The 25,704-nt window shown below is 38.9% G+C and overlaps 1 long non-coding RNA gene across 1 annotated transcript in view; it reads right to left on the reverse strand.

The window, feature by feature from the left end:
• Positions 1 to 22,301, reverse strand: part of LOC145996381 (uncharacterized) — a 53,531-nt gene extending 31,230 nt beyond the window's left edge. Inside the window, exons 1-2 of the long non-coding RNA XR_014442769.1 lie at positions 22,259 to 22,301; positions 6,850 to 7,032 (exon numbers count right to left, since the gene is read on the reverse strand). This is a non-coding gene — a long non-coding RNA (uncharacterized LOC145996381). The remainder of the gene's footprint in view (positions 1 to 6,849; positions 7,033 to 22,258) is intronic.
• Positions 22,302 to 25,704: the final 3,403 nt, after the last annotated feature.

Consider the following 25,704-nt stretch of genomic DNA (forward strand, 5'->3'; position numbering starts at 1 on the left):
CCCAGTGAGCTTATTTTTAACTAATGCAAAGTATAACATATCCTATATCATTTTAAAGGTGGAAGTCTAATCTTCAAGAATGCAACAACATTTTAAAGGTTTACTCTAAGAGAAAATACCCAAAGTAATGTAAAATTGGTACATTTGAATAACAAATTACAAAGAAGCAACCAACTGTGCATGTTTAAGTGAAGATACCAGGAATTTGAAGTTTCAGTAGGTGAGTACAACAAATTATAACTTTTAAGATCTTACTGTAGCATCCGGCACTGAATAATTATTAAAGTTTTAACAACTCTTAGCATAATTTTTCAATGATCATGAATTGTTGTATGCAAAGCAGATTCATGATGGTTAAGTCACGTGAAGTTAGATGTAGTCTGCTAATTATCTCTTGTGGTAGTTCTAAATTCTAAAGGTCCCGGATGCTACAAATGTAACCTGTAGCATCCGGCACCTTGCTACAAATACAACTAATAAGCCTCTGCACCTTTTTTTAAAATTGTTAGGCCTACTTTCCATTGTTTCTGTTTCAAGTAGTCCTATTGAATTTTGTTTTAATTTAGGTAGGCCTACATTGTTTGAAAATTATTTCCATGAAAAATATAAAAGGTTTCACTTGCATTACTTACATAGACCTAGATCTTTATTTGAACATGGGTAAGCTAGTTTTGAAATATAACAGTAGGCCTAATGAATACTTTAAAATTTAACAAATCTTGGCCTACACAAAATAAAATGAACTCTCTTAAGTAACCTAACATAATACACTCAAAACTTGGGAGTGATTTCATATAAGTATGACACAGGCTAAATTACTCTGGGGCCAGAATTGAGTTTGGAAATCTGTTTTTCATTTCAGATTGCTATATTACATCATTTGTTTAGGCCTAAGAATCAGTTTGTGCAATAAAACATTTTGGGTAAATTACACTTGTCTCTGTCATAGGAAAAACTAGTTTCCCAATTTTTATCTTAGGATCACATGAAATGCATTTTTAGTACAGCACTGAATTTTGTTATGGAAATACACAAACTGATAAAAAAAAATCTCAAGATTACATCCACTCCTGATTTATTTCTATTTTTTTCTTTGCAGGCACTCATGGCTAAAACAAACAAGGAGAAAAAAGCAGATCAAAGGAGAAGGCTGCTTCAAAATCCAGGAAAGTATGAAGAAGAGAAAAGGAAGGACAGGGAAAGGAAAAAGAAGGAGCGTGCATTACAGAAGTCAATGCTTACTCCACTTGAGCAGAAAATGAAACGGGAAAAGCAAAGACTACGAATGCGTGAATACCGGCAGAAATGTCAACAGCAACAACAGAAGCAAATTCCTGATAAACCAGAAACATCAACTACACGTCCATCAGGTTATCGTACACCACAATCATTGGGCAAAGCTCTTAAATGTTTGAAGAGGCAATTGCCAAGGAGCCCTACAAAGAAAGTTGCGGTTATAAAAAAAACTGTGCACGGCAGTTCAAGTGGAAAAGACACCTTCAGGTAAAAACAAAACATGTGAATATAGAACTGACCCCCTCTTAACAAATGTAGTATTTCTGATGAAACCAAAAATGATGTATATAATTTCTTTACTAGAGATGATATAAGTAGAGTAAGTCCTGGTAAAAAATATACCATAACAGTGCAATCATCAGTGCTCGAAAAATTTTCTTTAAAAATAGGCACCAGCTCTGAAAATCAGGCGCTCGGAAAACACCTACTAGCAATTGTGCATATTGTCTGGCTGCCTTAGCCGAGACCATGGACGGATGTGCGAATGCGCCAACCGGACGTGTTCAGTGGCTAAATAGGGGTGACGGTACTTTGGGCAGGAAGCGGTTTCCTTGAAAATCGTCTGCTGTGGAAACAACAATGAAGTTTCAGCGCAGTAACATCGCCGCCAAAATACATAGAGAGATGTACGAATTATGTAAGGGTTCAGAACGAAATTAAAACTATGCATATACAGCAAACAGAACATATCAGGACCATATTCAAAACGTCACTTGTAAACCAGTAGCTTCATTTCAGATAATTCAATTAAATTGACCTCCTTAGTAAATATTTCAATTAGCACAAATGTACACAGCACTAATCAGGATAGTATTCACTAATAATAGTATTATTGTAGCTATATAGCATTATAAATATAAATGCAGTAACTGAATGGTTTGTGACATTTTCTACTATAACGAGGGTGTTTTGTAGAATGTGCAACAGGGGGCCAAAACGTCCCAATTTTCTTCATTCCACTTCGAAACGGTTTCTTGTGAATTGTAAGAGCCATCACAAATCACAAACACAACACAGCAAGAGGTAATAAACACAACAAGCGAAATACCACAGGGTAGTTTTGGGGAGGGCATCTCCCTGCTTCCCCTCTCGCGTTTGGAATCGTCCTTTCCAGGTAGTTTCGTCTTCCTTGGCCGGACTGTACTACAGTATGTTTCAAAAGTCGCACAATTCAAACTTTGAAAATGTATATCATGAAAATCGTAAGAGATATTTACACCGGGTTTTCTGTACTAAACTAATCCTGTAGGCCATCACTGGGTTCATAAATTTATGTTAGCATTTATCTAAATAAAGGCAATTACATTATTTTAAAAAACATTGTTAATTTGCTGAAGACATCTGAGAACTAATTTTCAACAATAAATACCAACTCTTAAACAATTTGTGGGATCATTTGTTGGTGTTTGGTTGTAAAACAGTTGCTTTGTGAGATAGCTACAGCAGAAGCAGGGAGGGCATTTTTATGGGAAAACTTCTTGCACATAATGAGTAGTAAAATACTCTTCAGAAATGTACACACACTGCTCCAATGAATACGCCATACTGAATCAATTAGAACAAAGAGGCACAGTAGCAGCGAAAATGAGCGAAGATAATTCAATGTAAACAGGGACAGCCTAGGATTCTGTCAAGAGTCCAATTTCAGCACAAAATCTTTATTTACGATTTTTCACGTAAATGTATAGCCAATACTTAGACACATGTATGCAACTGTTGGCAATATTTCGACCTGCTAGTGTTGCCATATACGAAGATATGTCCCAAAATGGCACTTTTTGCTCAACCCATAAAATCGCCAGTCAAAAATTCATCAAATGTTGCACATGACCAATATTGGTCGCCAATGACAGACTGACATGGCATCAGTCATCAAATGTCTGATTATGACCCTTCGATAATTTCTTACATATTTTTCTTACTCAGAAGTTCATTTCTGAAAAAAATTGAGTGGTGCTTTCAGTCAGTTATTAATTTATATAGTTTTCTATATGGAGTGAACTGATAATTTTAAGCATTGAAAAATATCTCAATGAATGAGGCTCTATAATGCAGAAAACCTGGTGTAAATATCTCTTATGATTTTTATGATATACCACATTTTCAAAGTTTGGCTTGTGCGACTTTTGAAACACACTGTATAAGATGCTGAGCATCATGGTATTCAAAACATCACTACATTATTTGAGAAAGCAGGAAAAGGGGTGTTGCGGGACAAAGGGTAAGAAATTGTTATGGACTCTATGGAATGCTCACAACATTGTTGATTAAAAAAAAAAAAAAAAAAAAAAAATGCTAACTTACGCTGTACTGCAATTTGAACTTAGAATCATCAAAATATCGTACATATAACAGCAAAAGATCACAGTCGCCAGGCTGAAATTTTTAATCACCATGGCGACCTAGCGACCAGGATTTTTCGAGCCCTGGTGATCATCATCTGGATAAGAAAAACTACAAAAACTACACTTGTTGATGACTATTCGTGAGGCGCATTCTCTTTTTATGATGGAACATCCTGAAGTGAAAATTGGAAAGTCCGAATTTGCTGCACTGAGACCACCATTTGTTTTATTTCTGTCTGATCTTCCACATAATGTTTGCCTTTGCAGGTACCATGAAAATATGAGTCTACTGGTGACAGCAATAAGCCGTATATGTTCTGAATTCCCCAAAAGTACCAAGTCACTTATTGCAGAGACTGTATGTCATGAACAATCTGAGCAGTGCATGATGTTGAGTTGTAAAAACTGCAGTGACTGGAAGGACAAACTCCAACAACGGATCAAGAATGATGAAGGCAAGTTGGTAACATGGCACTCCTGGGAAGTTTTAGAGGGCAGAGCAGTTAAAGTTGAACAGTGATTCCATTGATGATGCTCTTTCACTACTTCTAAATGACATGCCACAGTTTCTGAGACATGTATTCATTAAGAGAACACAAAGCAAAGCATTTGAACGTTTTAAAAAAGAAAGTGGTCATGGTTTAGTTGTTGTTCAGGTACATTTATCTGAAAACTATACTGCACAATATCAAAATGAGGAACAAGTTTTCAATACCGGACCACTCTCCAATAGCTATGAAATTTCGCATACTCACTAATTGAGACCTCCTAATCATGAATCTGCATGTAATAATTGGCGGTCAAGTATGGAAATGTAGAGAAAAACGAAATAAACTATGTTTTCCTAACGTAACCCTACCGCAAGAACAGCAGGTCCATTTTCCCAACATGAAAAAATCAGCGTACAATACACCGTTGCCAAACGTGCCTAATCAAACGAGTCCACATTCCTAAATAATACTTTTTTATTGTATTTATGCTAATGGAACTTAACCTAACAGGCCTAACCTAACCGCGTAGGCATTTCTCATCTGACGTCGGAACACAAGGTAGGAAAACTGTTGTGCGGCAAGAAATGCGAAAGAAACATGGTTGTCAGTTGCTTTGTATGGAGAATCAACATGGTATTTCACAAGGTTATTCTACAACTTCTACACGTCATTTTACAATTTCCATGCTTGACCGCTAATTATTAGATGCAGATTCGTGATTAGGAGGTCTCAATTAGTGAGTATGCTAAATTTCATTGAAATTGGAGAGTGGTCCAGTATTGTAAACTCATGCCCAAAAGGAGATTCAAAGTGCACATTGGAATCAAACCCAGATCACACCTTTTACTGTTGTGACCTGGTGCGGAAGCAAATCATCATCTTACTGCATTGTCAGTGACAATTTAAACCATGACAAGTATGCTGTGTATACGTTCTTGTGCTACATATGTGAAGAAGTGATTAAAACTGTGCCAGATGTAAAAAACATAATACTTTTTTCAGATGGAGCAGCATCACAGTTTAAGAGTAAATTTAACTTTCTTAATATAACACTTTTGAAACAGAAATTTTCCCTCAATTTTTCATGGTATTTTTTTGCAACAAGCCACGGTAAAGGAGCTGTAGATGGGGTGGGTGGTTTGATGAAAATACAAGTGTGGCATGGGTGAAGTAGATGTCAACTCCGCAGAAAAATTTGCACTTTTGCCATCAAAAGTTTGCCCTAATATTTCTTGCAATTTAGTAACTGAAAAAACTATTGCGGACAATAAAGTGCAGTTAGATGAATGTTACAGGGACATTTATACAATACCAGCAACACAATCTTACCATGTAATTGAAGCATTATCCAACAGCACTATCCTTCTGAAAACACATGATCAGATAAGTAATGGGGATAAGTGGTCACTCACACAGGGGAAAGCCATAGAAGCAGTTAGGCATACATGACCAGAACTTAAGAGTGTGCGTCAAATCTCCTGCATATGGCCTTGAAAGGCTGAACAGCACCAGCAAATCACAGACGTGCGGCGTTGCCTAGATCTGTGACATGACGTTTCTCTCAACCACGCTGTCTCTTTTCCGTGTGAGATTTCGACATGGCACCGCTGCAGTGCGCTGCTATTGGCTATCGCCATATGCAGGAGATTTGACGCGCACTTTAGTACAAATTGTGAAGTGGAAAATTTACAAAATGGTGAATTTGTTGCTATAAAATATAAATATAAATGCTGACAAGGTATTTATGGGCCATGTTATACGAGTGCTTCAAAATGGGAATGTGAAAGTAGAATTTCTGAGGAAAAAATGTGGAAGAAATATCTACTTTGTGTTTCCTAGCACAGATGACAGTGACACTGTTTCTAAACATATGATACTTCAAACATTTCAAACACCCACTGAAATTAGAGGACAGTATTTTTTTGAAGACTTGCCTGAATGTTTGAATTTTCAGTAGCCTAAAACATTAGAAAGTGAGGCACCACAATAATTAACGTGTACATATCACAAGAACAAGGGTTTCTGTTTAAGTGTATATCTAACGCAAAATATGTAACCCAAATGATTTTTTTTTCTATTTCTCAAGTATAGATTGTATATTTTTATTTTACACTGTAGTCTATGCATATATGTGTGTGTACACACATTTGGTAACGTTTGAATTAATGAAGGTATTGCACAATGTAGCTGAAGTAGTTGAAGTCAGAAATCAGCTTGAACAAGTGAGAGGTGTGAATGTCAGCAAGTGGACTGTGAGAAGAAGGTTGCATGATGCCAAACTCTTATCCAGGAGACCTGCTACTCGCCCAGAACTGACAAGAAGACATCGAAAGAATCGCTTGCGTTTTGCAAGACACCATAGTGACTAGAATGACGAGCAGTGGGGAGCAGTTCTCTTCTCTGATGAGTCTGGATTTAGCCTTAGATCTCCAGGTGGAAGGATAAAGGTTTGGAGAAGGACAGGAGAAAGGTATTTACCGAGCACATTTTCGTCAAGGACAGCATTCAATGGTGGCTCTGTGATGGTTTGGGCTGGGATATGCTTGACTGCACGAACAGACCTGGTACTTGTGGATGGTGGATCACTCACGGCACACCGCTCCATTGAAGAAATCCTTGGAGATCATGTTATTCCCATTGCTCACTACATTGGTGAGAATTTCATGCTCATGCATGACAATGCACATCATCATGTAGCACAATGTGTCAATTGTTACCTGTATGATGTTGGAATTGAAGTTATGCAGTGGCCAGCATGTAGTACAGATCTCAACCCTATGTTTGCCATCATGGCCCAGAGACCCTGCAAGAGCTGCAATAAGTCCTCAGACAGGAATGGGAGCGAATCAACCAGCCGGACATCGCTACCATCATAAGGAGTATGCCTCACAGGATGCATGCTGTAATTGATGCCAGAGGGAACAACACACATTATTGAATATGATCGGAATAGTAAAAAAAATCTCGTGAAGTGCTACAGGGAGTCAGAAGAATATGCTTGAGATCAAAGTGGAAGAAACATTTCACAAAATCATGGGAAATGTTTAGTGTGCACAATGACTGTACAGTTTACGTTACGTTACGTTACGTTATTCATGGCAAGTTGGTTAAAGAAATTACTCTTTCTGTGTTAGAAATATTGTAGCAAGAAGAAAATACACAATTTTCTGCAAAACTTATAATTACAAGCATGTCATAAAGAGTTTGGATTAAATATTCTATGTGATCAGAAGTATCCGGACACCCACCTGAAAATAAAGTACAAGTTTGGGCTACCCTCCATGGGGAACACTGGCAATCAATACAGTGTTGGGCCACCCTTAGTCTTGATGACAGCGTTCACTCTCACAGGCATACTTTCAATCAGGTGCCGAAAACTTTCCTGAGGAATGGCAGCCCATTCCTCGCAGAGCACCAAAATGAGAAGAGGTATTGATGTGGATCGGTGTGGTCTAGCACGAAGTCGGCATTCCAAAACATCCCAGAGATTTTCTATGGGAATCAAATCAGGACTCTGCACATGCCAGTCCATTAGTTGGACGTTGTTGTCATCATACCACTCCCCCACAAGCCTTGGAGTATGGACGGGTGCTCGGTCGTGTTGAAAGACACAATGGTCATCCCCCGAACTGGTCTTCGACGGTAGGCAGCATGAAAGCTGTTAAAATGTCAACGTAAGCTTGTGCCGTGACATTGCCTTGTAAAGCAACAAGTGGGCCAAACCGCCTCCAGGAGAAACATGACGACACTGTAATTCCGCCACCTCCGAATTTTACTGTCGACAATATACGGGCTGGTAGATGTCGTTCACCAGACATTCGACACACCCACACCCTACCATCGGATCGCCACATTGTGTAATGTGATTCATCACTCCACACAACGGTTTTCCACTGTTCTATGGTCCAGTTTCGATGCTCCTTGCACCACACGAGGCGGTGTTTGGCATTTGTGTGTGTGATGCTTGACTTATGGGCAGCTGCTCGGCCATGGAAACCAAGTTGCCTCACCTTGTGCCACACAGTAATGGTGCTTGGCGTAGATCCTGATGCAGTTTGGAATTCCTGTGTGATGGTGGCGATGGATGATTGAGGATAATGCTGTACGACCCTCTTCAACACTCGATGGTCTCTAGAGGTCAACATGGGAGGATGGCCTGCACGCTTTTTGGTTGTACACATCCCTTCAATATAACATCGGAAACAGTGAACAGAGGGATGTTTAGAAGGGTGGAAATCTAACACACAGACTTCCTACACAAGTGGCACCCAACCAACTGACCACGTTGAAAGTCTGCAACTTCCTCAGACCATCCCATACTGCTGTCTCACACTGTCTGCAGACTACTGAGTTGACTGACTATGTGTTCCACGCGGTAGATGGCAGTACTGTGTCGCCCTCTATGATAAACACACGTTTCGCGGTGTGTCCGGATACTTTTGATCACATAGAGTATATCACCTTGTCTGTAAAATTTTCAAGTGTTGCATTTTTTTTTTTTTGCACCTCAGTGTATATTTGCTCAAATTTAATTTCTAATATTCCACAATGTTGTATATTTTACCCTCTGTTCAACCATATTATAATAAGGACAACTAAATATGGGTACTGATAATATACAAGAAAAACGAGACATACACACATGCGAATGTAGCGTCCGGCACCATGGACAGGCCCACAAATTACAGGTTGCAAAGTGACCTTATTTGTTTCCATTTTCCTTCAGAATATCCGACAAAATGCCGTACTACGACAACTATCGGATGGTTCCCCCCCCACAACCACTCCATCTGTTGACAGTTCTGTCCCTTCCTTTATTACTCCCATGCAGACATGTATAAATGAATGAATTTTCCACGTAATATTTTGAGGCCTATCAATTTTTCTGCCCCTCCAGAAATCCCCCCCCCCCCATCTCCTCCTGCCATCACTGGTTTCTGATGCCATGGTTGTGTTGTGCATAAAATAGGCCAAAAAGTTGAGGCTGAAATTTAGCAACAAGATGTTCTGTTCACATGCAGCGCTCCATAACGACATCTTTCGAAGGAACATTCGTTCCATTGCTTAAGAAAAAAAAACTTCAATCAAGACAAAATTCCCTGACATTTCCCTGACTTGTTTGACCTCTCAAATTTTCAGGTCTGTCGCCACCCTGAGAACCACTCTCTGAGATGAGTGTGTACTCCCGTCGAGAAGTTCATGTACCCTTGGGAATACGCGTACCACAGTTTGAGAACCATTGTTCTAAATTATACTAGCACTGAAGTTAGCATATCTGCTGGGGGAATAGGAAGTGGATGAACTGTGCTGCCAACAAGTAAAACATGGAAGTTGCGGTTACAAAGTCTACACATAAAGTCCGCTGAATCAAATATGCACATAAACCTTTTAAATTTTAAATGTTGATCGACAGATTGATATAGTTTATTGCACGTCACATTTCTGCAACTTTTGGCTTAACCTTTACTCTCCCGATGATACCATATGGTATCATCAGAGTAAGGTCGAACTCGCCCGATGATACCATATGGTATCGTGGTGCTGATTACAAAATGAATGTGCTCTTTGGACCTTCATACTCTTATGTTTGGGTGGAAACTCTGACACAGGTCTGGAGCAAGCCTGGGAAATTAATACTGATGACCAACCTAACGTTTGCGCCTTCTCCCCAAAACAGCGAGAGAAGAGGGGCAAACTCCAGATTTTTGTTATTTTTTCATTGAAATTCGGTGATCGCGCACCCAAACCACCCTTCTCTCAGTTTGGCATTCTGAATTGTACACGGTTGTATGCTATGATGTTTTAGCTGCAAAACAAAACTTATCCGAAGTAGATTGTTCCCATAGTGCCCGAGTTATAACAATTTTCCTCCAAAAATGCAAATTATTTATTTTTCGTAAAAATTTAACATTTTGGCTTATTATTCAACTTGTATGGCACCCAAGAACATGAAACATGTTTCATTCTCTTGAGAAATGTCCATTCTTTGAAAAGAATACTAAAGTTTGAGGCTTCTCTCCAAAATAGTGGGAGAAGAAGGGGCAAACTCCAGATTATTATGTTTATTTCCATTGAAATTCGGGTGTCGCACCCCGCAAACCCCCTTCCTCGGTTTGGCGTTCTGAATTGTACACGGTTGCATGCGCTGATGTTTTAGCTGAAAAACAAAAGTTATCCGAAGTAGATTGCTCCCATAGTGGCTGAGTTATAACAATTTTCCTCCAAAGAGTGTTCGAATTTAAAATTCCCGCCGAGAAGACCGGGCGAGAGAAATTTCTCTCTCTCTCTCTCTCTCCTCCTGCCATCTCTGGTTTCTGGTGCCGTGGTTGTGTTGCGCATAAAAGGGGCCTAAAAGTTGAGGTCGAAACTTACGAACGAGATTTCCTGTTCCCATGCAGAGTTCCATAACGATATATTTAAATACATAAAAAAAAATGTTAAAAGTCAATGAATACGAAATTCCCTGACATTTCCCTGACTTTTTTTGACTCCTCAAATTCCCTGACTTTTCCAGGTTTTCCAGGTCTGTCGCCACCCTGAATTAATATATACATATGTCCTGGATGCTGAATAAAAATATATAGTTTGGATCTATGTTTTTGCATTTCAGCCCAAAAGATCATGCAGGGTGTAGTTGATTAGTTGTATGTGTATTAATGTTAACATTCTTTCCCAGAAAGGGGGAATGTTCATCTCTCATGGGTCACTATGGGTAATCTTTGTGCTTATGTAAATGTGGAAATAAATAGGGGAATACTGTAAAACTAAGGAATTTATGAGGGTTTGTCTTAGGTTCCTGAAACAATAATTTTGGGGTATTGTGGGTAGTTTATTTAGAAAATTTATCATTGTAATATACCTGTCACCGATACCAGCGCTACCGATAGGATGGGTTGCATTAGGGTTTGAGTTTAAGTTAATGATCCCATGATTGACATAGGTCAGATTCCGTGAGCCCGTCACATGGTGGAATTATTGGGCCGAACTTCTTCGAAAACGAGTGCAGTAACTGTCAATGGTGTACATTATCGCGAGATGATAACAGCATTTTTGTGGTTAAAAAGTACTTACGGAACTGAGTTTCTGTAGACTTTAGAAAGGTCGTGGAATTCTTTTCTCCCTTCGTTCAGTTTACTCGGCCAGTAAATCATGTATATTTCGACAATGTATCTCTGATGCACAAAAGCTCTTGCCTCCATTACCTTCCACTACGTGAATCAGATGTTCTGTGTGTTTGATGACATAACCCCCGGTCAGTGTTTCCAACCACGCTGTTTTGTAACTCTACAAACGTTCCAGAACGTACGTGAATGTGCATCATTTTTCAGTACGAACTTGCCAAAAATTACGTGTGCAGAATGCGTCGTAGAGTTATTGATTTTTTCTGATGTTCATTAACAATTTCAACTATGTTTACCTTACCTAAGCTAACCTAACCTAACTTTGCCATGCATGGTTCGTGGGGCTATTGAATGGTTTTAGGGGCTATCCATGTATAGTTCGTCGTACTAGGTACTTTAATGAAATGTTTGTCGTACTAGATATTTTTTGGTGAAGAAGGTTGGAAACACTGCATACCCACTGATGATCGACAACGCTAGTCAACCTGTGGCCGCCATATTGCGTGTTACGGAAGCGAAAAAACAACAAAGAAAAATTACTCGATATTGTCAAAAATAGAAACTATTTTCGTTTAAAAAGCAAAACTCCATGTGAAACAATCTTTCGCAATGCAGAATCGGTAAGTACAAATATTAAAAATCACGGAATAAACGAGTTAGAATGTTTTGCGGAGATTCAAATTTTAATATTCTAACTTTAAGGTAAAAATTGACAGTATTATCCCCCTCTCTATACTTTTTTTTTTACGAATCTCTCAGGGAAAAATACACTGACGGGATTTCCATCCACTTTTCTGCAAATAAACATTACACTAAGTTGTCTCCAATCAGAGTACTTGTGTTTAAATTAATAACTTGAAAATATGCTTTAAATTTCTTTTTTTAGAAAAAAAAAGGCCACTGTCCGCCCCTTCGTCTTCTAAACTTTTTTGATAATTTATACTTTGCCATTTCAAATTAGCATACGCTATCAATGTAGACAATAGTAAAAATGAATCAATAGTTTGTCAATATTAAAAGCAAGAGGTGAAGCTCTCCCTGATGTGCTCCATGCCAATAAGAGGTGTGGAGTTAGTACAGACATATTCCCCACCTCGTACACCATTAGCTTCTCAACATGAACTAAGAAGCTACAACTCAGTGTTCTAGAGTAGATGTTCTTACTGTTCATCATTTGCATTTTTGGTAAAAGTTTACTATCTGTCAAACACCTATAACTTCTGAGTTTCATCAATGTTTGACATTCGTACTTCCCGATCTGCTTCGCGGAACATTCCGTGAATGGTTTTTAGAGCTATCCATCCCGGAATCGGTGCGATTTTTAAACTAAAAAATTATTTTCATTTGAAATTTTTGACTCAAATTTCCCACTGATTCTGGGCTCTGGCCCTGGGGTAATTGACCTACCGCCCCCAACCCCTAACGCAGCCCCGCCTCCGCTCCGGCTCCCCAGCTCTTTCTATAGACTCCTTTTTAAAGGCATGTTAGAAATTGACCGGAGTCACCTGCCCCCAAATGAGCACCAAACTTTTAAATTTGAAGGAATTCATTTCGGAAAACTTACCTGAATTTCACACAAAACACCTTCCCGATGTTAGACAATACTACAGGAACTTATTACGGTAAGTAGTTTCGGTAAATATGCGATAACGCCCGGACACCTTTCACTCATTTATTTCCTTAATTTTACCACTGGTACTTACTTATTTTGACTTGCAGAACATTCTTTAAGGTGAAGTTATGCCTTTTTTCATAAAATACTGTCAACTTTTCATATTACGATTGATTACACAATGTAACAAAAAAATATTTTTGTTCTGTTCCTGGGTAATAATTGTTATTTCCTAATTCCTTGTGTTCGAAAAGTATAGAAAATGGCTATTATTCCTCATAAACTTTGTTTTTGTAGCCAGGACAATGATGTTTTGAGATTTAACCTTTTCAGTACACGTTTTTTCTCATTACGAATAAAGAAGATAAATAACGTGGCATATTGCATGCTGTAGCAATATACTGGTCTCCCCTATAACTGAAATGGATAGGTCTTGGCATTCTGCCAGCAACAATAGTGCAAATCGTGCACTTTGAAGCGGTTCATTGTCGTCCTAGCTGCCTAATTAGATACACGTTTACAATGCCATCAAGAGGCTGCAAGTATATGGCAGACGAATTTTGTTATGTGTTTGTGGCCATTTTATCAAGAAAAGAGGAAATAAGTACTCTGTGAAAGCATCTGCTAAAATGTGTGAAGCATACAGAGCATATTTCGGCATGTCTGTAGGGGAACAAGACAAAACCAGGGCACCTCATTTCACCTGCGAGAACTGCAAAAAAAAACTCTGGAAGGTAAGACGGAAAATTAAAATGTAAAATTTTAATAATTTCAATTATATATTAAATATTTAGGGTTTTCTTGAAGAGGCCTAGAATTTTTTGTTTATTTCAAATGTATTTTGAAAAATTACTTTTACTAATACCTTACATGTTTAACATTTAATAAACTGCTATATACTTTATTTTTACCCACATTAATGTTGAATTGTACATCCTGTTTTGTAAGTAGCTTGTGCACCTAATCAATAGTAGTGTCCCTAAGTCACAAGGTTTGGGTGCAGTTGTGCACCTGATTGACAAAGTTAATAAAAGTATATAATTTTGTGCGTATTAAATATATATATCTACATATATCATATAGCCGCGGTGGCTCAGTCGGTAACGCGTCTGACTACCATGCTCAAGGTCCCGGGTTCGATCCCCGGCCGGTTCAAATCCGGGAACTTTTCTAACGGTGGAAGTGGCCCCGGCGCCCACCCAGCGTCGAATAACATGGGTACCTGGGGGAAACCCTGGGGGGTAAAGGTGGTTAGGGGCGTGATGCTGATCACATCACTCCCACTCACGACCGGATCAAGAAAGTGTGGGGCGTTACCCCCACACCCCCTATACGCCTTCATGGCGTCGTGCTAAGCACAGGGGAACACTTTACCTTTTTTTTTTTTTTACATATCTCATATGTGAAATATGTTGTGAAAATACACATTAGTTTATTTTTGTCTTTTGTCTTTTGCAGGATGGTACAGAGGAGAAAAGAGAGCCATGAAGTTCGCTATCCCAAGAATTTGGCGGGAACCCACTGACAACTCAAGTAATTGCTACTTTTGCATATTTTTCCCAAACGTCGGGCTGGAAAGAATGCGCAAGCTATTATATATCCTGATATACCTTTGTCAATCGCCCCTGTGCCACATTGCCCTGAGTTTCCCGTGCCCACTCCTCCAGAGAAAAAGCTGCCCTCTTCAGACGAGAGTAGTAAGTCAGAGCGAGGAAGACATTGATCTTGATACTTACAATTTTCGAGCCGAGGAGAGAAACTCGTACTACCCCAATCAAAAAGATCTTAACTACTTAATAAGAGATCTTGGTCTCACCAAGTCCAATGCAGAACTCAACTCTTGACATCCAGGCTTAAGCAGTGGAATTTATTAGATGAAAGTGTGCAAATAACAGATCAGAGGAAGCGTCATCAAAGTTTTTCCAGCTTTTTCATAAGTCAAGAGGGACTCTGCTTCTGCCACAATGTCACCGGTCTGTTTGAAGCAATTGGAATTGACTTCAGTCCAAATGAGTGGCGCCTCTTTAGTGACAGTTCGTCCAGAAGTCTTAAAGGCGTGCTTCTTCATAATGGAAATACATACCCGTCTCTTCCACTAGCTCACTCAGTCCACTTCAAAGAGGATTACAACAGCATAAAGCGATTGCTAGATACCTTGAAATATGATGAGTATGGATGGGAAGTCATCGGAGACTTCAAAATCATAGGATTTCTAATGGGTCTCCAAGGCAGTTTTACCAAGTTTCCTTGTTATCTTTGCCTATGGGACAGCAGAGACACCAAAGCGCACTACAACACGAGGTACTGGCCACAGAGGACCGAGTTCTCCTTGGGAAAAAACAACGTCAAGTGGGAGCCACTGGTAGACCCCCACAAGGTGCTAATGCCTCCACTCCATATTAAATTTGGCCTGATCAAACAATTTGTCAAAGCAAAGAATTTCCCAATAAGCTCAGTGAGAATGAAAAAGAGGCTTGGAACAGCTTTGTCTTAGTGGTTAAGGGCTTTTTGGGCAATCATAAGTCCGAGAGATATGTGGAACTGGTTGAGCCTCTGGTGAAGAACTACGGCAAAATGGGCTGCAGGATGTCCCTGAAAGTTCATGTCCTCGATGCTCACCTTCATACATTTAAGGATAACATGGGAGCGTACTCGGAGGAGCAAGGTGAGCGTTTCCATCAAGATATATTGGACTTCGAACGTCGCTACCTAGGCCAGTATAACGAGAACATGATGTGGAGCCTATATTTGGGGGCTGATTCGTGAAAGTAATGTACAGTATAATCGTAAATCCCGGAAAACTACTCATTTTTAAATCTTTTACAATAATTTTGTTCACAACTAGAGTGCAAATATATGTCGCTTTTGATGTATATGTGTTTTTTTTTTCTTTATGTAAAAGGAAAACACGAATTCGTATATTTTCTCATTGAAAACAGATAAAATTAAAAAATAACACTATCCTGGTCACAAAAACAAAGTTTGAGGGGAATAATGGGCATTTTCTATGGTTTCCAGTCAGAAGCCTTTAGGAAATAAAACTCACTACAAAGGAACAAAAATCGTGTTACAGGGTGTTATTTGTCTTACTTGTTCCGCCTCTGTAATAGACAATATGGCGTGCACTCGTAATGGATCATCATACGTCATGACGCGCCAGCTTGTAATTTGTAGATTTTCAGTGCGCAAGCAGTGTTTCAAACCTTCATGATGGAAAATTACATACTATTTCATTATTTTTTTTCATGTTTACCTCCACAAACCATGCACGATAGCCCCAAAAACCATCAACGGGTAGCCCCACAAACCATTGAAGCCTGTAACGTATTTCCGCATTTATTATTACATAAATTTCGTTACAAGTTTGTCGCTGGCACTTGTCGCCTGATTGCTCCCATGTTTGTGCATATGGACCACGTAGTTCGTTGAAATGGTAAGAGATGGCAGCACTAGGCTACTTAGCGTATGTATGACGTAACAGCGTTACCTGATGGACGATGTCCCAGTGGGTTACGGCAGCTCGTAATCGCACTCGCCATTCAATCACGCTAGTCAACAAGTACACTACTGGACTAGGAACATTACGGAAGGTACTATCCATTCTGACTTTGACTACAGGAATACATGCAGTAAAGTGCCGCGTTCCTACACTACTCCACGAAAATAGCGATGGTGTATACTGCATCAACGGGAATGGTTTCTTCGACTACCCAAATTAGACGATGCTTTGTGAAGAAAGCATGCAGCCCGCACTTGGTGAAGAAAGCACTTAGATGACGCTTGGTGAAGAAAGCAAAGGAGAATTGGGAAGAGCTCCTTCTGTTAGAAGCCAGTCAAAAAATTATGATGGGAAGACGTAATTTGGGACTTCATTTCATGAAGGAAGCCATTTGACCATGTTTGCCGATACATAGAAAATTGGAAGTCTCGTGCCTAGGACACGTTACATTACTATACAGGTATGAGTAGTGAACTTTATAGTGCAACGTGTGTCTTTTTCACAAGTACCCATTTTTACCCTTTGAAATTACTTCGAATGCCGAAATAGCACAAGTACGTGTAACTTGATTTGCAGCCGTACTTTTGAGTGTTAGATTACGTGACAGTAAAGAAGTAATCGGAACAATTTGTTGGTTTGTAATTTGCCGATAATTTTTGCATTGTGTTACGTAAGGAGGTTACGAGTGACCACTGGGTATTAGGATATGTACTTTATGATTAGGGTACTTGTTTACTATCCTTCAGACACATTTATTTATTTTTACAGAAGAAACTACTTACCGTAATAAGTTCCTGTAGCATTGTCGAACATCGGGAAGGTGTTTTGTGTAATGTGGGAATGTTTCATAGCTGAAATTCATGTTGTTCGTTGAAAATTAATTCTCCGACGGAGAATAGCTAGCCCCACGAACCATTGGCACGTGGATAGGTTAGTTCTGTTAGGTTAGGAAACATAGTTAAAATTTGGTTTCATGTTAGTATCAGGATCTAGAAATTGGAAATAATTGCGAACCATTGGCGCTAGCCCCACGAACCATTGGTGCGTGGTTAGGTTAGTTCTGTTAGGTTAGGAAACATAGTTCAAATTTCATCAAAACAACGATCATACTCCTTCAGGAATGTTCCACGAAGCAGATACGTAAGTACGAATGTCAAAAATTGACGAAACGAAAAAATTAGAGGTGTCCGAAGGATAGTAAATTTTTACCATGATTAGAAACGGCACGTGTTAAATCAATGACATGCATCTCATGCTTTTGATATGAATGCAAAAACACGTTATTGGTTGCTAAAAATGTAAATCTGGAAAATCACAGTCTTGTAGTGCGACTCCCAATCTTTACCTAGCTTATCAATTTGCTTCCCCTTTTTACGAGCAACTTATAAAATGATATTATCATTGTAACTGTAAATTGAAGGCATGCAACAGTTGATTACGTAATTTGAAAATTACGCGAGTTTGTTGAAATCGTAATCGACACGATAAGCATAATTGATATAGTATAATATTGAAGAAGTTTTGCTGGTCCAAATGAAAGAAGTAACTTTCGATCGTACATTGTAGTCAAAGTGAAGGATTAGTTACACGCCAGCTTAATTGAGGCATTAGCGATTGTATGAACGAGTCTGTTTAATTAAAACCAAAGAAATGTACTTTAGACACATTGGTATCTCATATTTTCTGTGATATATATATATGTATATAATATAGGATGAACCAAAGAAATTGTTAATGTATAAAATTACGAACATTTAAATTTTGAATTGTTGTGTGGGATATATATAGGGCGATCCTGTTGAATTGCCGACTTGCGTAGCATTGCAAATTCATAATTGTTTGCGTTATCATTTGATACAATTGTAGACAAGTATACGCGCAATAAAAGATATGTTATCAAAATAAATGCAACTATGAATATTTATTGATATTTGCAAAAAACTTGAAATTGATTATAACATTCAAAAAAGTGTCTAGTATTTTTGCATGTAGTATGTATTTAGTGATGGTAGAGGGGAGCAGATTGCAAGAATGGATTTGTTATTGTGTGACGCATTTTGGGAAAGGTGTGTCTTTCTGAAACTACATTAGATGTGAAGTAACTATTCATACAGTAAACTTTATTGTGGCGATTTTTGACCCAGAACCAATCAACTTCCAGTGTTATTTGAGGCATCGCGAAAAACGTGGCAAAAGCCTCCAACCCAGTAATGTACGTTCTACTGACAAAACGCTTACTTAATCTACGGCCTCTCCCATTTTTTTTAATTTTATGGTAGCTTGCAAATATCCAGTGAACTAAAGCGAGTAGAACGTTACAAGCCCCAAAATCCATCCATGGGTAGCCCAACAAACCATTGACGTTAGCCCCACAAACCATTCACACAAGGTTAGGTTAGGTTCCATTAGCACTCATTTCACCCCTAAATTCATCGAAAAAAGAAAGCGCGGCGAATATAGTTAAAAATAGAATTTTTTGTTAAAAGAAGGCACGTTTGGAAACACTGCAGAGATCGCGTGACTTTCAACGCTCTCGCCATCTGTACACACACAATGGAAACAACGGCATAATGTGGCAGACAATGCCAATTTCTTACGTAAAAAGTGATTAATTCTTGTTCGGCAGCATTAAACTACGAAGTTTTTACTTTCCGTATTAAAATTTCGGTAACCACCAAACGTCTCTAATTCCCTTATTTTCGTATTTTTCACATTGATACTCACATATTCTGCATTCGTAAGGATTCTTCTACTTCGCGTTTTGTTTTTTGCAGGCAAATAGTCTCAATTTTCGAAATATCGAGTATTTTTATTTTGTTCGCTTTTGCTTGCGTTACACGCAATATGGCGGAGAAATCTTGACTAGCGTAGTCCATGATCAGTGGTTATGCAGTGTTGCAACCTTCTTCATAGCAAAATATCTAGGTTCTAGTATGCAGAATACGTAAGTATGAATGTGAAAAATAAGAAAATAAGGGAATTAGAGACGTTTCGTGGTTACTGAAATTGTAATGATATTGATAACAACATAGACCTTTAGCCTAAAAATAAACTTCAGTCTCCTGACGTCAGAACAGAAGGTAGCAAGAGTGTTGTGCGATAAGTGATTGACCTAAAACTTAGCAACTGATTGTGAAATAGGTAATACACGTCTCGTACTTTCATTTAATGTCAAAGAAAAAGTCTGACGTACTTTGCATTTTTTTTCCACCTACTCGGAGCAAATTGACAATATAGAGAAAGGCTCCAATTTTGTTAATTTTCGGTATACTAACTAATTTTGGCCTCCTAATCATGAATTTCTTGTTAAAATGCAGGGTATTTATCCAATTTCTTTGAAATTTGGGATAGTTACTAATTTGGGCCTCGTAATCACGAATCTGCACTTATAATTTGGCGCTCACGTATAAATTTGGCGTTTATTTGGGGGAAGGTGAATCCGGCCAATTTCTAACATGCCCTTAACAGGGAGTCTATAGATATAGGCGGGGCCGCGATAGCGGTTGGGGGCGGTAGGTCAATTACCCCAGGGGCGGAGCCCGGAAACTGGCGGGAAATTTGGAAATCGAGGGTGTGGAAATAAGAACTTAATTGAGATTATTTTGCTATTTCCACGTGTGAGCGCCAAATTTTAACTGCAGATATGTGATTACGGGGCAAAAATTAGTGAGTATACCGAATTTGAAACAAAATGAAGAAATTCCCGGAATTGTCAAATCCCTCCTTAAAATTCCATGTTGAATTACAAATTGTACTGGATTTTGAACCCCATCGAATTTCACCACGCATCATTTGCATGTCATGGTGTCGCAAGTTCGTTATGACAAATGATGAACAGTAACGCAGGTTTATTTACGTTCTATAACTGTTACACAGTTACAAAACAGCGTATTTGGAAACACTGACCGGTTGTTACGTCATGAAACGCTCGCAAATATTTGGTTCACGTAGTAGACGGACAGCAAGGAACAGCTTTCGTGCATCGGAATGAAATTAATGTCGAAAATTACATGATTTACCGCATTTCGGTAAGTAATTTCGGTAACACTTTACTATACCTGAGACGGATTCCTTCAAATTTACAGGAGAAAGTACATATGCAAATCATTTTCTGTAGCGTTGTTGATGTTCGGGAATGTAGTTTTGATCCATTTTAATGCGAATGTATGTGGTTTTGTACGAAAATCTATTTCCGACGCGCTATTGCTGCTGCCGCCATTTGCTTTCTGCACGAGAGCACAATACGCTCTCGTATTGTCCTTATATGCTAAATTGAACGAAAGGAGTGCTAATGGAACCTAACCTAACAGGCCTAACCTAACCTAGTAGGCATACCTCGTCCCCATGATGGTTCGTGGAGGTATCATGAATTTTTGGGCTAACGTCAATGGTTTTTGGGGCTACCCGTGGATGGTTTGTGGGAAATAAGGAACAACAGTAAGTACTCGTTAATGTAAGAAATATCCATTATTTTCGTTACGAATTCCATTATTTCACCTAAATAAGTGTTCTGGAATGCAGAATAGTACGTTAGCAATGTAAAAAGGTGCGAAAGAAATCATTCCCAGGTGTCTCAGGTATAGTAAAGTAGTACCGTAATTTCTCCTGTAAAATTGAAAAAAGACGTTTTGGGGAAACGAAAATTTTACCCTTTCCGTGAAAGAAAATACCTCTAAGAATGTCCAGAATGCTAAAGAAACTCATTTCAGTAAGTACTTTCTCCTGTAAATTTGAAGAAATCCGTCCAGGCGATATCGCATATTTACCGTAGTTTCTTCTGTAGAAATGAAGAAATCTGTCCGACTGATAGTAAATAAGTACCCAGATTCAGATTAGGACGCCAAAATTAGTGAGTATGCCGAATTTGAAAGCAATCGGAGATACTCCCGGTATTCTGTAATTGCTCCCTAAATTCTATTACAATATTTGGTATAATTTAACAATACAGGGAATTTCTGCTCCTATTTGGTATAATTTAACAATACAGGGAATTTCTCCAATTTGTTTGAATTTTCGGTTACTTACTAATTTGGGTCTCCTAATCACGAATCTGCACTTAAAATTTGGCGCTCACGTATAAATTTGGCGCTTATTTGGGGGCAGGTGAATCCGTCCACTTTCTAACATGCCCTTAACAGGGAGTCTATAGATATAGGCGGGGCCGCGATAGCGGTTGGGGGCGGTAGGTCGATTACCCCAGGGGCGGAGCCCGGAACCGGCGGGAAATTCGGAAATCGAGGGTGTGGAAATAAGAACTTAATTTCGATTATTTTGCTATTTCCACGTGTGAGCGCCAAATTTTGACTGCAGATTCGTGATTAGGGGGCCAAAATTAGTGAGTATGCCGAATTTCAAACAAAATGGAGAAATTCCCTGTATTGTAAAATCGCTCCCAATATTTATGTTATTAATTACGTTCAACTAATACATTGTCTCTATTGTATATACTCTTAACATGTGTGGGTTTAATGATTGTAAGTGTAATAATCAAGAGACTGTAATCAGTAACCTGAAATGTAATCAAATCACATGCAATCATTGACGACATTTATTAAATTTGAATTAAAGGCTATTTTGCACCCGTTACGTTCTACGGAATCCAGCCCCTTACCTCATCTAAATTAACTGTAGGCCTAATGTCGTTACTAAAATATTAAAACATTCAGACTTCGATTAAAAGGTGCTGTAAAGGAACACTTAGCAAACATAAGGACAAAGACAAAACGCACACACCCACGGGCCTGCGAAGATAAGATTATACTGGTCGTAGGTTCAGACGCCAGAGCCTCAATAGTCTGCAAAATACAATCCAGGGTCAACGAGGTTGACAATTGGATGTACTACTACATACGATAATTACTAATTATCAAATAGTTAATAATGTTATTACGTACATTTTCAGATTCACGACCAGAGATCATTCCACAGACTATTTACTCGATTTAAAACCAATGGTCTTATTACACATCATTCATGAGTAATTCCATATATCAGGGTAGTGTCTGCTGCCACGTTCTTTTTCTGCTGGAATCTCAAAAAAGACGCGCGTGGCAGTAGCATAGAATGGCAGTAGACTCGGTCTTTGTTTTATCGTGATTTCATCATGCTATGTATGCAATTACGTCTGTAACACATATTGTGAAGTTGTAGTGATTACTTTCACAAAAATGTTTTAAGATTAGGTCCCTCAGCATTCTTCTAATAATAAACCTAAATGCTCTCGTAGTTAGGTTAGGTTCTGTTAGCAAAAAATAATATCGCTAAATGCTTTCTAAAGTAAAAGGTTCTAAATTACCTGTACATTCATTCCCACTAATTGTAAACTTGCATTTCTATCGTCTTAATCTCGTCTTAAGATCTGTACCATCCTCTTAGCAGACGAATTACGTGGCAGGAGCAAATTTGATGCTTATTCTTACTGCTGACACGTGCGTGGCAGCAGACTCGGCCATATATCAGTAAAAGTCGAGAAGTCATTTTCCCAAGTCAGGGTTGGCATGTTTACAAAAGTAACAACGTGTTTTAAACTTTTAAAATACATGGCTTTGTTTTTTCACAAATGTTTAAAACATTTAAAACAAAGTGTTTTACACATATTTTTTCAGACTTGAGTGAAACACATTTTCAAACTTGATGTTTCAGTGGCTGTGGTTTGTGGTTATTTGCGTGTTTTGTAACTATGCCTTTTCATTTAATGTGTGTCATTCAGTTTATTGTGCATAGAAATCTGTTCAGTGATTGACATTTTTTATTGAATTAACAAAGAAACAAACATATCATGGTGAATACCCGTGGGTCACGTTTAAAACACCTGGCTATGTTTTTTTTTTGCAGGTGTTTAAAATATTTTTTAAATTGGATACTGCATGGATGAAACCGTTTTGTTCATCGCTTAACAAGAGTTGGTTTGAGTTGGTGTTTTAAGTCCACTTTATGCACAGTAAGGCTAATCGGGACTGGGCCTACATCATCGCTTAACACACTGAAAAATGTGCACATTGTTGTTAATGTCAATATTTAGTTGCATTCACGATAATGTCCCACGATGGCGCAGTGGTAGCTTTGTCGCCTTGTAATCAAGAGGTCCCAGGTTCGATGATGGAGGCATATAGTGGTTCAGATCCCCCTTTAAACTGTGTCCAGTTCCGATTTGCCTTACTGTGCATAAAGTGGACTTAAAACACAAACTCAAGCTCAAGCATTCACGATAAAATGTATAGACCCTGTTAAAAATGTAAACATAAACATTGGTGACGGTCTTGCCCGTTTGCACCGGAACTTCCGATTTAGGCCAGCCCCTGTTGTTTCCAATACAGAAACCGCGGCATACGAAGTATGCCATCAGTTGTGCGACGATAATCATTTGCTAAAGTTTTTACTATAAAGGAGTGGACTGGTTGAATGTTTTGGCTGATCAACTGCAGAGCAGATTAGATTAATACAAATCATCGTGTATTTGTGGCCGCCAGTTGTACATCCAGACATATAACATGGGCAGTACACACACAACGAACTCAAAACGTACAAAAGTTTAGATATATTCAATTATTTTGTAATTGGAAAAGTGAGGAAATAGAATGCTATTATTTGTATTGCTCTTTACTTCTGCAGATGTGTTGGAAAAGATTCACTTCAGCGTACATCATAACAATATCACCAGTTCTTAAATATATGTGCCTTCGTCTTCGCCTTGGCGCCTGAGGGATTTAGGGATAACCTATGATAAGATATGGCATGCCACTTTTGCTTGCACGAATTTAATTCAAACAGTAAGGAAGAATTCACACCGAAGCTACAAGTGACAAGCGACACGTGTCGCATGAGAACGAGCCAATCAGCAGCAACGTTTCACACCATAGTGGCATGGGAGGTCGCAGAAGTATGCGTTCGGCTGGTGAAATCCTCAAACTGCACGTGTTGCGTGTCGCTTCGGTGTGAATTCTCCCTAAGGAAGCTTTCAGACTGAAGCGATAAGAAACATGGGTATTTCACACCAAAGAGACAAGCGACACAGAAGCATTCTATTTATAGCAAACCACTCACCACACATGCTCGAACAACAGACCGAGGCGAGAATATGCACGTGATAAAACGGCCCACCGAGCGACAATCGATACCTGCAATTTGTCGTGTCGCTTCGGTTCGGCAGGTTTTGTCTATATCTGAAAGTTGGTTTCCAAGAAGCACGTGAAGCTTGTCGCTTCAGTCTGAAAGTTTCCTTTCGAATCGAATCGAAACTACAAAGGCACGTAGACTGAACCGTTTTCTCAATACCATGCATCGTGTAGCCCCAGTCTGTTGTTCTCGGATAAGCGGTGAATGGCTTGCTTTAGAATAATTTCACGGTGTAAAATATTCGTGTCGCTTGCAAGCAACCCCTCAGTAGTCAATGCAATCTTTCGAATCGAAGCGACACAACAAGTAATTGAAATATTATATTGGCATAAGTACTTGTATTTGTGCCTGAAATGTTTCTTTGCATTCGTGATAAGAGCTTTCGAAATGTTTGATTTAATAGTTAATTGGTCTCTTAATGTACCCATTATGTAAAATGCATACATCCACAACCCGAAATCCGGACACTTGGGCCGAACTGCGAGCAAAGTGGTTAGCATAGCGTGTTAAAACGCCGGGTGCCATGGGTTCGAAACCAGGCTAGATCATAGGAGTTCTTTGTGAGTAGCCGTTCAACAATTTCATCTAATCCCCATTCTTCATCATTGTCAGAATTATCCAGATACAGATCCAGGTACCCTGTTCGGATTACCCCGAACTTTACATTGTTGGCCATCCCAAGAATATATGTATTTATACGGAAATCTTCCAGTTGGCATAGTGGTATGACGCCATCGCCTTGTAATCAAGGCATGCCCCGTCGAGGCACATTGTGGTTCTGACTCCACTTTAAGCTGTAGACTGGCTATTTTTTCTGTACATAAGTCGAATTTAAAAAACAAAACAACGTGTTATTTATACTTATAAAGTATGGTCCGTATCTACATTCATAATGGAAGAATCGGCAATAGTGTATTCTACAATAACAATAATAATGCCACAACCAGCCCCGTTACGAGAACGCCACTGCTTTAGATTTAGAAACATAATTCACCCTCGCTTGACGCATATTCTCGCATCACATCCCAACTTCATATTTTTGTGGGTTCGGAACACACTTCACAAATTTCATTCTACCATTTCAAGTTGACTGGTTTTCGAGATAATCGTGACCAAAGTTAAGCTTACATGGAAAATGCTCAAACTTTTCGCCAGAGTAGGAGATCGCCTAAACAGGTACTTGGCACGCCCCTAGTCAAGATTCGAGTCGCTCACGCTCAGCTCG

This window comes from Lepisma saccharinum, chromosome 12 (genome assembly GCF_977018435.1).
Source record: "Lepisma saccharinum chromosome 12, izLepSacc3.1, whole genome shotgun sequence".
NCBI lineage: Eukaryota > Metazoa > Arthropoda > Insecta > Zygentoma > Lepismatidae > Lepisma > Lepisma saccharinum.